This window comes from Bos javanicus, chromosome 13, assembly GCF_032452875.1.
Source record: "Bos javanicus breed banteng chromosome 13, ARS-OSU_banteng_1.0, whole genome shotgun sequence".
In the NCBI taxonomy this organism is placed as follows: Eukaryota; Metazoa; Chordata; class Mammalia; order Artiodactyla; family Bovidae; genus Bos; species Bos javanicus.
The window spans coordinates 45,032,570-45,046,362 of NC_083880.1; the positions used below are offsets into that span (position 1 = coordinate 45,032,570).

Below are 13,793 nucleotides of genomic sequence, written 5' to 3' on the forward strand. Positions count from 1 at the left end.
GAATGTGTATGAATACGGAAAATCTGAGAGTTTATATACACAGAGATTATAATGATTTTTTCCTTTAAACAGTATTTTTGGCTTTTGCATACACATGCTGTACATACAAACACAAGTTGTTTTATTAATGTAATTGAATGACTTAAGGGTGATAAGATTAAAATTCCTTTGCATTTCAACTAAGAAACTTCTCCCTTACTGAATTGTGTGTCTCCCTTCCCAACAAAATTATGTATTGAAAAATTGTGTTGAAACCATAACTTCCTGGACCTCAGGATGTGACTGTATTTGGGGACAGGGTCTTGAAAGAGGAGGTTAAACCGGTCCTAATCCAACATGGTGTCTTTAGAAGTATGGAAATTTGGACACAGAGAGACCTCAGGAGTGCACATGCATGGAAAAAAAACCATGTGACGACACAGTGAGAAGGGGGCCCTTTGCACACTGAGGAGAGACCCCAGGAGGAACAGCGAGGTCCGTTCTTTTTAGAGAAATAAAGCATCATCTTGGGCATCAGATTAGATTTAATTTTTTACATACAATTTCTAGCACTCAATTAAAATTAATAGGACACATAACAAAAAGCCAATGTTAAGACAATGGGCAAAAGAAAAAGAGGTTTCAGGTGAAGGCATTATCAGATATGATTAATATGTGTAAGGAACCATAAGAAAAAAGAACCAGAAAGTATCAAGAAAGAACCAAAGGGAGATTTAGAACAACAAAAACAGGGCACAATAGCTACAGTTAAGAACTGAACTAGAGAGTTTAACAGCCTCTGAGGAGAGGTGAAAGAAAATTAGTGAGCTGGCAGACAGATCAGGAAAAAAAACATGCAGAGTGCAGCGCAAAGAGGCAAGAGTGCAAGTCAAGTTGCAGTAAGAAAGACAAGAGAAGGGGAGAGAAAACTTTCTGAAAATTTTTCAAAACTGACAAAAGCATCAAGGTACAGAGTCATAGTTAGGCAGGACTCAACCAGGCAAAATCTAAACAAAACGCACCTTAGTGCAGCACGGCTCCCAGAACCTTCCCGACATGAGAGGCATTTATCCACCACTAGGTGAGGAAGTGAGTCCCTCTGCTGTCTGGTCTGCAATGGCATGGGACTGCTGAGCCCCCAGGATGCTGGAGAAGATGCTGAAGCAAAGAGGAAAGGCCTGCAGCCCATGCTCAGGTGGGACACTGTCACCGCAGGGGAGCTTGTTTGACCAGGGTACCACAGTGGACTCAGAATCACAGACGGGCCAACGAGATGCAATGTGAGAACCTGGCGTGTTTGCTACATAACTCGTTAAAGAGTGTTACCTAAGAAGAACTGCTGGTGTCACCGTAGCCCTCTGTGTACAGTTGACCTCACAAAGTCAGGACCTCCATCTGTTTTGGAGAGCAGGTCTGTCTCTAAAGATCAGCGATAACGTCCATTGCCCACGTAATGAGTGTTCTGTGTTAGAGGAGTATCCGAACACCCTAGACAGGACTGGGGAGCATCAGGAAGGTAATCTGAATGATTCTCTTTACCACGAACAAACCTGTCCCTGCAGGAGCTCTGGGGGCCTGGGAGTTGTGCTAATTAGCATCAAAGTCCGTTTCCTGAACTTTTGAAGGAACAGCTGACAGCCTCGCTCCTACCCACTGGGTGCTTAGGGTCGGTGACTCAAACTCTTCCCATTTGTTTGGCTACTGACTGTTTCTCTGACTTTTGCCAAATTTATCTCAGTGCAAAGGGATCGAAAAAGTTGACTTCCAAGCATTTTTAAAATAGCCAGGGGAAAAAAATAACCTGAGCAGGAAACATCAAAGCAGCTGAACTGCCTGTCCACCTGCTGTGGAAGGTGACATCTTCAGACCAAGACTTCAGTCCATCAGAAACCTGGCAGGAACCCAGAACCACCTGCGATTTCTCCTTTCTTGTACAGCCAGCCACACGGATTCTAAATGAGCAGCGAAATGCAAGGTCTGCACCCAGGCACCCCTGGCAGACATTCCTCCAGCCCACTCTCATTTTGTACTTCTATGCTGCTCCCCAGAACTTTCTTTGGGATGCTAGTTGCCATGTGTGTCATATTTATGAAGAGAGAAATTGGGGAAAGTCAGTTATTTGGGAATAGATTTTGCTCAGGAGAAGGGCTGTCATATAAAGTCTGCTTATATCAAAGATGAGTCCTGTTCAGTCACTGGCCACCTTTGCTGTGGGAGACCACGGCTGGTCGGGTGCTGTGTGAGCCCCTCTTGTTGGCTGCCTGCCACTTCTTCATCTTACTAATGCTTAGCTCACAGGAAGCTCCTTCTATGTTATGAACTGTTTCAAGCCTCGCAAAAAATATAGAGAACAATAAGATGAAGACTCATAACGTCGCATCATTGAAAACAGTATTTTGCATCATTACCTCAGTTCTTATTATTTTAAAGAGATTGATCACTATAATTACAGTTTATATGCTTTTCCAATTCTTTCTGTCTGATCCTTTCTGAAAGATAATGCTTATCACTGTCTTGGTGTTTAATTAGCCCCAACACTGTTTTGATGATTTTGCATTAGGTGAGGGTACATATTCACAAATAACGTATTAAAATTTATATATATGGCATGATACTGTGTCATTCTACATTGTATAAGAAGATTTCTTATCCAGTATTTTCTGTGATGTATCTATTTTGATGTTTTAGTTCTAAATGGCTCATTTTAACAACTGAGAAAACTCCACTGAGTGAATCACCAAACTGTGAGGATCCATCCTCTTGCCCATGGACACCTAAGGTTATTCCAGCTTCTCTCCAGGACAAGAAAGGCTGCAGCCGGTGTCCTCATACACATCGTGTGCGTGTGCGGGTGAGCGCTTCTCTGGGGAGCACTCCTGCAAGCCCAGCACCTTCAAGCATGTGCAGCATCTCCAGATTGCCTCCCGGAGCTGCGATCTGACTTCCCGGATGCTCTCAGGAGCCTGACTAGGTGCGTCCAAGACAGGCAGGCACTCCAGATCGTAGCTTAATCAGTAATTTCTGCAGCAGAGTGCGCTGACCTGCACCCACAAGAGATCTTGCTGTGGTGCTGGGAGAGGATCAGATCCTGTGTGATGAGATGTTTAATCCCCATTCAGATCACAGTCAATCCTAAAGGAAATCAGTCCTGAATATTCATTGGAAGGACTGATACTGAAGCTGAAGCTCCAATACTTTGGCCACCTGATGGGAAGACTTGACTCATTGGAAAAGACCCTGATGCTATGAAAGATTGAAGGCAGGAGGAGAAGGGGACAACAGAGGATGAGATGGTTGGATGACATCCCTGACACGATGGACATGAGTTTGAGCAAGCTCCAGGAGTTGGTGATGGACAGGGAGGCCTGGCATGCTGCAGTCCATGGGGTTGCAAAAAGTCGGACGCAACTGAGCGACTGAACTGATGTGACCTGGTGGCAGGTGATCAGCCAGCTGATGTCTGTCCAAAACTCATCTTGTCTGAAGTCAGCCCACCTTGTCACATAATTGAACTATGTTCATGCTACATGTTTAATTAGATTGTCACTGGCCAGCTCCTAGAGTTTTATTAATTTAATAGCATCCAAATTACATGATCCTGTTCTCATTGTGAAAATACTTCTAGTTGTCTTTACAAGATCACTTGAGCTCTCGAGTGTGGCCCAGGGAGACCTGCCTTACTGTTCCCGAACTTCCAGGGGCAAGAAGTCATGGAAATTGCAAGTGAAGATGCTCGGAGGGAGAGAGGAGAGTGGGCAGGTGGGACTCAGACCCCTGATGGTCAGCTCAGAGTTCGTGACAGATCGGCCTGTGCTGTACTGGCCGCACAGCTGGGACCCCCACATCTGCCGCAGCCTGGAGCAGGTCTGGACCCCTGGCCCAGCCCCCTCCTCTGTGAAGTGAGGATGTGGTGATGCTGGCCTCAGGGTGCTCTGAGAGAGCTGATGACAAGGCGCCCACAGGGCACCTGGCCTATGCTGAGCGCACTGCAGCCAGCTCGCATGTCCCCTGCACATTGTGGGGAGGTGAAGCGCCCCACAGCCAAGCCCCCTCTGCTGTGGGTGGAGTGAATACCTTGGTCGTGGCTTCCTCCTCTGTGGACCAGGCTGGCAGCACGTCAGCAGCATCAGTGCCCAGAGGCCCTCAGTGCTCCTTTCCTCCAAATTTTGTTCTGCCTCCACTGTCTCCATGCGGCAATGGCAAGAAGCAGAACCACCCCTAATCCCAGAACTGTGATGGGGAGCAGGTGGAGCTCACAGAGTGAACCCCGTTTTCCTGCCAGAGGGGTGGAAACGTGGGTCTGCTTGGCCGATTCCTCCTGGAACTCAGCGGTTCCCAGATGCACACACAGGCCCTGAGGTTTCCCTAAACTGGGGGAAGCTGCGCCTCACTCAGGACCCAGGAAATAAGAGGGCCCTTTTTCTACTTGCGGTCTGATAGTTACAGCATTGGAGCCCCTCAGATCTTCTTTAGAGGAAGGCATCTCAACAAACTTCTGTCCTGCCCTCACTTCTGCTGTCTGGGGGAGTGGCATTCTGATTTCAAGGAGGGGATGTATTGACTGTATTTTTCATTTTCTGTGTTCTGGGATCTTCTGATATCCTATAGAAGCTCCCTGGCTGGGAGACAGCACTCCTGGGATGACTTAGTTCTCAGAGATGCCCAGGGCCCAGCGGGAGAAGCCTGAAATGCCGATGAGGCACCCAGACTTCCTTTCCCTGCCCATGTACCTGGGGGTAAGGGGACAGCCTTCCTCTGCCTGCATCATCCTGGCCAGGGGCCCGGCAACCAGGGACCATGCCTGTAGCCCAGAGACCCCAGATTATCCAAGCTGGCCAGCCCTCCACTGTTTCCCTGCCTGCCTTCCAGAAACCCCAGGAAAGCCTGCGGCTGTAGCTCCCCTCCTCCCGTCCTCTGCCTGCAGACCAGCCCGGGGCTCCCCCGTGTGGCCCTGCATGGCGGCCCTGCCTGCCGCCCCTTCTGCGACCGCTCCCACCCTGGAGCTTGTGTGATGGCTGTTTACTGTCAGGCACTTTAATCAAGTGCTAACTTTTAATTATTGCTACACCGTGTTGTTGGCATATTGTAGAGTCTGTTTAGACCCTGATGCTGGGAAAGATTGAAAGTGGGAGGAGAAGGGGACAACAGAGGATGAGATGGTTGGATGGCATCACTGACTCAATGGACATGAGTCTAAGTAAGCTCTGGGAGTTGGTGACAGACAGGGAAGCCTGGCGTGCAGCAGTCCGTGGGGTCGCAAAGAGTCGGACATGACTGAGCGGCTGAACTGAACTGAGAGTCCGTTTCTGTGTCAAAACGCTGTGTTTTCTGTTTGCCTTTACATAGTGAAAATTCTTCCTGCTTCTTTCCCACCCATGGAGGAAAAAAAGACAGAAAGCATTTTGAACAACATATATCATCATCACAATAATCAATATTTGTCCTGTTTGATGATGGTGGTGATCACGTAATTCTCTCACTTCACGCAGGGTATGCCTCTGGGGGATTAAACTCAGCTCCAGCCCTCCCTGCACACGGCCCAACCAGTGAGAGACAGCATTTACCCTCTCCCTCCTGAAGAGGGAGACGGTGAACCCTAAAGACTGAACTCATATGCTGAGAACAGGGGGTAATAATGTGGTTGAAAGTGAAAGTCGCTCAGTCACATCTGACTCTCTGCAACCCTATGGATTATACAGTCCATGGAATTCTCCAGGCCAGAATACTGGAGTAGGTAGCTGTTCCCTTCAGGGGCTCCTCCCAACCCACAGACTGCAGGTGGATTCTTTACCAGCTAAGCTACCATGTAATATGGTTGGGTAGGGTTTAAAGTGACTTCCAGCCTTAGGCTCTGCTTTTCTTTTTTAGATTATGGTTTAATGCTTTATCAGGAATATAGTTGCATTGAATAGGGGCTTCCTGGAGAAAAAAGGCAAAAATGGCATCATAGTTGAAATGTCTGTCTTGGCGGCAAGCTGGTGAGACTGGTAGCTCAGCAGTCAAGAATCTACCTGCAATGCAAGAGACCAGGGTTCAATCCGTGGGTCGAGAAGATCCCCTGGAAAAGAGCATGACTACCCACTCCACTGTTTTTGCCCGGAGAATCCCATGGACAGAAGAGCCTGGTGGGCTACAGTCCAAGGGGCCGCAAAGAGTCAGACATGACTGAGTGACTAGCAGTCACTTTCAGTGGGACTGATGTCCCATCCGAAGCCCGGACCCAGCAGGGCTTTCACTGCGTCTCGTGGATCAGTCAACCCCTCCGGCCCTTAGTCTCCTCACCTGCTTACTTAGCAGGTTAGCATGAGGACAGAGGCGTCCCTGTGTGTGGACTTGTGAGCCTTTGTTCAATTGGTGCCCCAGAAACGTGTTTCTCCCTGCCTGCCCCACCGTGGGCTTCCTGTCTGCCCTCGTCCTGTCCCCCTTTCTGGGTCAGGAAGGTGAGCTGAGCTCCAGGGACCATCCTTCCTGGCCAGGCTGCCTGAGCGTCTAGAGCGAAGCACGTTCTGGCCTCTCCTCCCTTCCTTCCTACCACGAAGGGGAAATGCACACAGTTACCCTCCTCCCTCCCATCCTCTCTCCAGAACCCAGTGCCCTCCACTCTGCTTCCTGCTGGAGTTCTTCTCCTTAGTCACCAGCAGCAGGCTTGCGGGTTTCAGGTTCACTTTGGCTTGTGAAGCCACCCTTTTAAATGCCCTCAGCTTTCATTCAGTCACATGGACGGCGTTCACATCCACGTAAGACAAGTGCGTAATGGAAATGGAGGTTATTGTCACTGTGTAAGCAGTTTTCTTCACAAGTCCAACTGGAGCACCCCCACATCCAGAACTTGGGTTCCAGCCTGGCAGTTGGCCTCAGAGCTGCCTCCGTGCTGGAAGAAGGTGGGGCTGAAGAACATTGACATCTGTCCTTTCTTATCAGCTATATCAGGATATAACTGACAGAGGAATTGCATATTTTTAAGGTGAACCACTTGATGTTTTGATATGCAGATCTGTTGTGAAATGGTCCCCAGAAGGAGGAGGTAAGGAGAGAGCTGGTAGTTAAAGTATCCAGGATTTCTGTTCGAAGTGAGTGTAACGCACACCTCTGAATTCACCAGCACCCACTGGATTGTGTGCTTTCAATGAGTGCACTTCATGGTATTTGAGTTGTGTTTTCATCAACTTGATTTATTTGAAATGAACGAGAATGTTGGGGGCTCCGGCTCCGTGCTCGGAGACCATGGGCGAGTTTGTGCTGGAGGTGGAGGGCGGAAGTTTATACATGCCCCTTGTCCACAATGGCTGAGGGCTTTCGAGGCAGGAGCCAACCCCACATAGGTCTGGACTTTCCAGCCTCCCACCTCCCCCTGGGGCATGAATGACCACGTCTCAGCTGCACTTGGGCCTCAGAGGCAGCTCAGCTCCGGCCTCTCTGATTCTCAAGTCTATGCGGGTTGGGGGAAGGGGGAGTGTACTTCCTTTCTTGCTCTGCTTTTCTCAGCTGGGTCCTTTCCTGCACACCCACCAGGGAGCTGTCACACGTCCCCACATCCCCAAGGCATCTGAGGATGAGGAAGGGATTTTCTCGGTCAGTTCTTTCAGATTCTTCAGTGAGGAACTCACCATGAAAGGAACAGACTTCCATGTGTTGCTAAGGTTACACAAACCTCACTGATCTGTGAGAACTGTGAGAACGATCTGTGTTCTGTTTGTGGGACTGGGACTTTCTGGGTTAGCCGCATCCTGATGGCGGGCTCCACTGTCATCTAGGATCTTCTGCTGCTACTTAGTCACTTCCATCATGTCCGACTCTTTGAGACACCATGGATTGAAGCCAGCCAGGCTCCTCTTTCCATGGGCTTTCCCAGGCAAGAATACTGGAGTGGGTTGCCATTTCCTTCTCCAGGGGATCTTCCCAACACAGAGATTAAACCCACATCTTCTGCATTGCAGGCAAATTCTTTACTGCTGAGCCACCAAGGAAGCCCTGTCCAGGGTACTCTTCTCCTTTACATGAGCTCATCATGAGTGGAAGGCGAGGCCCACGCATCTCCCAGGTTCAGACAAGGCCCTTAAAAATGGATGCTGCACTCAGGAAAAGACACCCACCCGGGGAAGGTGGAGGACAGGCCCCCAGGTTTTCCAGAGGGTCAGGGTGCAGCTCTGAGGAGGACAAGGGCCTTGTCTTTCCTTGGAGGTAGGGCAGGGCCCCTTCGCCACCACCCCTGAAGCACACCTGTTCCCCAGACACTGTTCAGAGCACAGCACGCACTGACTCTTACCCTCCCGATGGCCCCATGAGATGGGCACCGGGCCCTTAGAGCCAGGGGTCCTTGGGGAATGGAATCAGCTTGTTTGTGGCTGCACCGCCGGTAGTGAAGAGGCCAGGATGTGACCGTGGGGGTTGGACTCTCAGATCGGCCTTCCTCACCACATGCTGCACAGACCTGCCATTCTCTGTATTATCAAGAAAAGTCAGAATAGTTTGCATTGTTGGGTATGGAAACTTCCAAGTTGCCTTGTAATAACTTGAATTCATTCATTCCTTGTGACATTTCATCAAAGGAAAAATGGGATTTTACTCTGTTCTTGTTTTAGAAAAGGAAAAAACTGTTTTAAAAAATGAAGTCATTTGCCCACAATAACAACTCTGGGATTAAATCTATGGTCTCTGGTGCTTTGTTTGCTGACTGTTCCAGTGGCCACCTAAGTGGTCACTTAAGAGCCATTTTACTCTAAGGGAAGAAGACAGAGAATCAGGACTTCAGATGCAGGGCCCCCAGGGGCACCAGCTGCCCTGTCTTCTGCCTAGACGATGACTCCCAGCAGCAGAACTGTCTCCATCGGCATTGAGTCAGGAGTTCTGGCTCTTGGAGGAGGCAGAGGGTGGAAACAGGAGGCGAGGCTTGCACAGCTGTGGGAAAGACCATCCTGGGGTCTAGGAAAGCCTTCGGAACTCTGGAACCCAAAGACCCCAGGAACACGTGTTCATGCTCAGGAACGGCCATGGCCTTGAGACTCACTCACTAACCATGGTGAGTCTGAAGACTGTGGGATGAGTTGGGGGCGGCTGGACATGGGTGAGAAAGGAAACAGTTGAGCTGACCCCGGAGGGGGCTGGCCTTCTGGGCAGGGAGCATGTGTGCAGAAGGGCCTGTGCTTAGCTTCAGGCTCCACTGTGTCATCTTGGAATCTTTAGTTGTTTTTAAACATGAGGCTGTATTAGTCAGCTCAGGCTGCTGTAACAAAGCGCCCAGACTGGGACCTGGAACAGCAGATGCTGCCTGTCTTCAGCTCTGCAGGTGGGAAGCCTGTGATCAAGGCCCCTCTCCTGGTGCACAGACACCATCCTCTCCCTGGGTCCTCACGTGGCCATCCTCCAGGTGTCGATGCCCCCTCTTGTAAGGACCCCAGTCCTCCGGGGTTAGGGCCCCCTCTGCAGTGACCACCTCTTGCCTTAACCCCCACGTAGTTACCTGTCTCTGGGCACACTTGCACTCTCATTTCCTGCTCAGGGTTTAAGCTTCAGCACATGCATCTGGGGCTGCGATCCACCCCTCCTCGTGTTCCCTCTGCTCCAGGGTTTCTGGCTCGAGCAGCTGGCAGCTGTGGAGTTGGGGGTTCGGAGGCCAGCCCTCTTGGATGAAGGAGAGATTGTCTGAGTCTGAAACAGAAAACCAAAGTCATCAAGCAGGCAGGTGATGCACAGTGTGCTGTGCTGTTCAGGGCAGGGGTGTGCTGTGGGTAAACGAGGAAGCGGCCAAACGGAAGTTTTAGGTGGCATCCCTCAGATGCCAGGCCAGGGCCACCTGAGTCTCAGAATAGAGCCTGGACGGCCCAGCCCATAGGGAGAATCCATTGAAACCAGGGGGCGAGTCTCCATGCGGAGGGTGGGTGGTGCGAAGGAGCAGGGACCATGCAGAGGGACCATGAGGAGAGGAGACAGGACAGGAAATTCCACCAGACTTGGTGCTGGTGCAGCCCTGTGACCCAGGGGAGAGCACCCTGGGGCTCGGGGGGAGAAGAAGGCAGGGGAGGGGTGGAGGGGCTGCCCACTACCTCAGGCAGCCACCTACAGTCCCAGGTTTAAAGATCTGTGGCCACTGGGTTCTGAGCATGACCTCTGAGCTGCAGAGGGCCCAACCTGACGGGAGCCCTGCCCAGTGACCAAGCAGAAGATGCTCACTGGAGTGCCCGGTGAGCTCTGGGTTCTGGAGTGTGTCTGAAGGGGACACTATGGTTGTTGCTGCATTTTCCTGCTTTTTAAAAATCACAGTGTTTTCGAGTTTACTAAAGTTTTGAACACTCAGAACGAAAGGAAGCATGAAATAAAAAGTGCCAGCTATCCAATCACCTTTTCTCCTTTGGCTGTGCCGGTGTCTTGGTCACTGCTCGCACAGCTTTCTCCAGTTGAAGCAAGCGAGAGCTGCTCTCTAATAGCAGTGCACGGGCTTCTCTTTGCAGTGGATTCTCTTGTTGTGAAACACGGACTCTAGGCATGTGGGCTTCAGTAGTTGTAGCTCCCGGGCTTAGTTGCTCTATGGCACGTGCAATCTTCCTGGACAGGGATCAAACCCATGTCCCCTACATTGGCAGGTGGATTCTCAACCACTGGACCACCAGGGAAGCCCTATCCAATCACTCTTGAAATACGTACTCTCAAGATTATGGCAACCCACTCCAGTATTCCTGCCTGGAGAATCCCATGGACAAAGGAGCCTGGAGGGCTACAGTCCATGGGGTCACAAAGAGTTGGACACAGCTGAGTCATTTGGCATGCAGACACGCATTCTCAAAATCAAGGTGTCTATTTTTCTCAGTATCTTCATACGAGTACCTGTTTGTGTTTTTCCATAGTTAAGATGACACTGAGTTTGCAATTCAGATGTCTTCTTTCTTTGCATTCAACACTACACAGCAAACTTTTTCCCATAGTGGAAAATACTTCTAAAATTACATATTTTAATGGCTGTATTGGTGATCAGCATATGTATCATAGTGTATTTAGATCTACCCTTTCTATGAATGTCTAAGTAGCTTTCAGATTGGAATTATTATGAACTATCCTTAAATAAATGCAAACAGTTTCTAAAAGGTGAGATTATTGGGTCCAAGATAAATTCTCCGTGCTCTTGGTAAACATTGCCAAAGTGACCTCCCAAAAGCCATTGGTGCTGTAAGGCCAACAGTGTGGTAGAACACATAATGTTAGCATTTAGAACATATTTTCCAGCTTAATCAGTGCACATTGACATCTTATCTTCCTTTAAATTTCAGTATCTTTGATCATTATTGAGGTTAAACATGTTTCCGTCGGTTGGTTGGCCATTGCAGTTCTTTCACTAATTTACTCTCATGGTAACTGTTGACAGTTTTTTCCAATATCTGTTGAAATGTTCTGTTCTTCCCCTTGGCTTGGCAATAGCCCTTCATGCTGTGTGTTAATTCTTGCCCTATCCCCTCACTCTAACTTTGACTGCCGTGGCACCTGGGCTGTCTTGGAATTTCCAAATAAAGTCAGGAAGGACCAGAGTCCAAGGGAGGAAACTTACAGGACATCTGATCTCTTCATTATATAAGTTATTTCATTTTAGAGACTTCACATAATTTCTTCAAAATCTGAGAGCCAAGTAATGATGACCTGGGACTAGAACTCAGAACTCTGGGAACCAAACCTATTTTCTTTTCACCAAGTCACGCTGCTTGCCACCACACGAAGCAGGTCGTTTCACTTACGGCTGTCCAACTGACAGCCAGAGCCCAAGCTTCCCAGGCGTGGGATGATGAAGGGGGTTTGGGTTGGAGGGAGCATAGCAAAGGCTCCAGGTTAAAGGTCAGTTTCTAGGTCTCCAGGAACTGGGGACCTCCCCCGGCCCCTCCCCATCTCAGGCCCCCAACCGATGCTTGAACCCTCCCTCCTCCCCGCCCCCATCTCTAACGCCCCACCCCCGCCCACCCTCAGAGGAGCGGTGCCCCCCTCCGCCCGCCCCCCCCTCCGCCCCCCGGCCTGTTTGGACTTCCTGTTAATGACCCAAGGGCAATTTCCCACAATCCAAGTAGCCAAGTGTTCTAAGTTTTCCTAACCAACAAGCCTTTCTCTCTCTAAAGACCTCGGCTGACAATTCTTAATGCTAACATTTTTTTTTCCCTCCTTTAAGACCACACGATTCAAATTTCCTCTTCTAATCCATAAATAACATCCTTAGTAATACACCCTGAGTGCTGATTACTTGCTGGGCACCATGCAAAGCAATTACGCTGAGCGCCACCTCATTCAGCTCTGAAAATAGCCGTGTGAGATAGGTATTATTATTCCTATTCTACAGGCACCATAAATAAATCGCCCTTCGTTTCCCAGACAGTAAATCACAGAAGCATTTAATTGCCAGCGTGTCTCATGCTAAGCCCCTTACTCTTAGCAAAAACTCTCAAGAATGTTTAGAGGACTCCAAGAAGTTAAATAATCTCTTTGTATCTGTAACCTTCAGTCTTCTCATCTAAAAAAAAAACAACATAAAAAATAATAATGAAGCTCCTTCCTCTGAACAAGGCCTGTGATGGAAGAGGGGGTGGTGCGTGGAGGTGGATGTGCGTATGTCTGCAGAGACCCCCGCCTCCCTCCAGGGTAGGGTCTGTTTTCCTTCCCCCCAAATCACCTTGCTACTTGGTTTGACAACATGATGTGGTGGAAGTGATGCTATGACTTGGGGGGTAAGCTCCCAGGCGATTGATATTCACTCTCTGGGAGCCCTGTGCACTGTGGCAAGAAGCCTGCTGATCTCCTGGAGACAGCAGTCCAGTTGGGGGGAACCCAGGAGCCCCGAGCCCAGCCTAGAAAGGGGACCTCCTTGGGCCTTCCAGCCCAGCCCCCCACTGTCCACCAAACACAGACTCGAGAGTGATGCCCACAGGACCCCCACTTGCCAATGAGGGTGGGACACTCTTGCTCAGTCCTTATGTGTGTGTGAGAGACACATGTCTGTAGGTGTTTGGCCTGGTGGACAAGAGCAGGTGTCCAGTGAGTGGACGTGTCCTTCTGTCCCTTCTCTCCCATCTCCCATCCTTAGAACAGATTGGAGCTCACTGGGCCTGCGGGGAGGGAGGGTGCTGATTCCCCGCGATCGTACCCAGTGTCAGCGCTGCACGTGGCGTCAGAAGATGTTTGAGCTCTCTGTGAACAGGACGAAGCCTCAACATCTGCTTTAGTTTTCAGACTGGCCTCCAATCAGCTCAAATGTGAGCAGTAGTGGCCACACAGCAGATTTGTGTACACACCTTTAAGTATAGTGTGTCCACTAATTGCACTCTAAATGCAGTGTGAAATTTTACATGTTGCTCACCACAAATATTTTTATTTGAACTAATTGAAAGCTACTCTAAAGCAAAACCCTAGCCCAAGCTCTACCCCTCTGGTGTCAAATAGACTCTTCTGTATCACTTTGTCAATCCTGTGCTTTCTTGCATCAGCTCTGGTGTTATTTGGAAGCTTTTGTGTTTTCCACCTAAATGCTCTCATGTTCATGAAGGGCTGACTCCTTGAGGACCAGGACGAGCATCGTGATTTCTCAACACCCATTGTAACACATAGCAGAAGCCTTGGCACGTAGAAGCAGCTCAGTCCACGTGTTAAGAGCCAGAGGAGTCTTAAAAAATGTTTCCTGATGATCACAAGTCAGCACAAGTTATTTCAAAACAGACAAAGGTGCATAAGATTTGCCCTACACTGGCTGCCATCTATGGGGTCACACAAGAGTTGGACACGACTAAAGTGACTTAGCAGCAACAGCAGCATGAAAGGAAAATATTTCTAAAAAGAAAAAGGAGCAAATT

The 13,793-nt window shown here is 49.4% G+C and overlaps 1 long non-coding RNA gene across 1 annotated transcript; it reads right to left on the reverse strand.

Moving 5' to 3' along the window:
• Window positions 1-4,669: 4,669 nt before the first annotated feature.
• On the reverse strand, window positions 4,670-11,946 carry LOC133259272 (uncharacterized). The gene is made up of 4 exons (XR_009740341.1): window positions 10,318-11,946; window positions 9,440-9,627; window positions 8,246-8,420; window positions 4,670-5,990 (listed from the first exon to the last, which is right to left on the reverse strand). It is a non-coding gene; the product is annotated as an uncharacterized LOC133259272 (long non-coding RNA).
• Window positions 11,947-13,793: the final 1,847 nt, after the last annotated feature.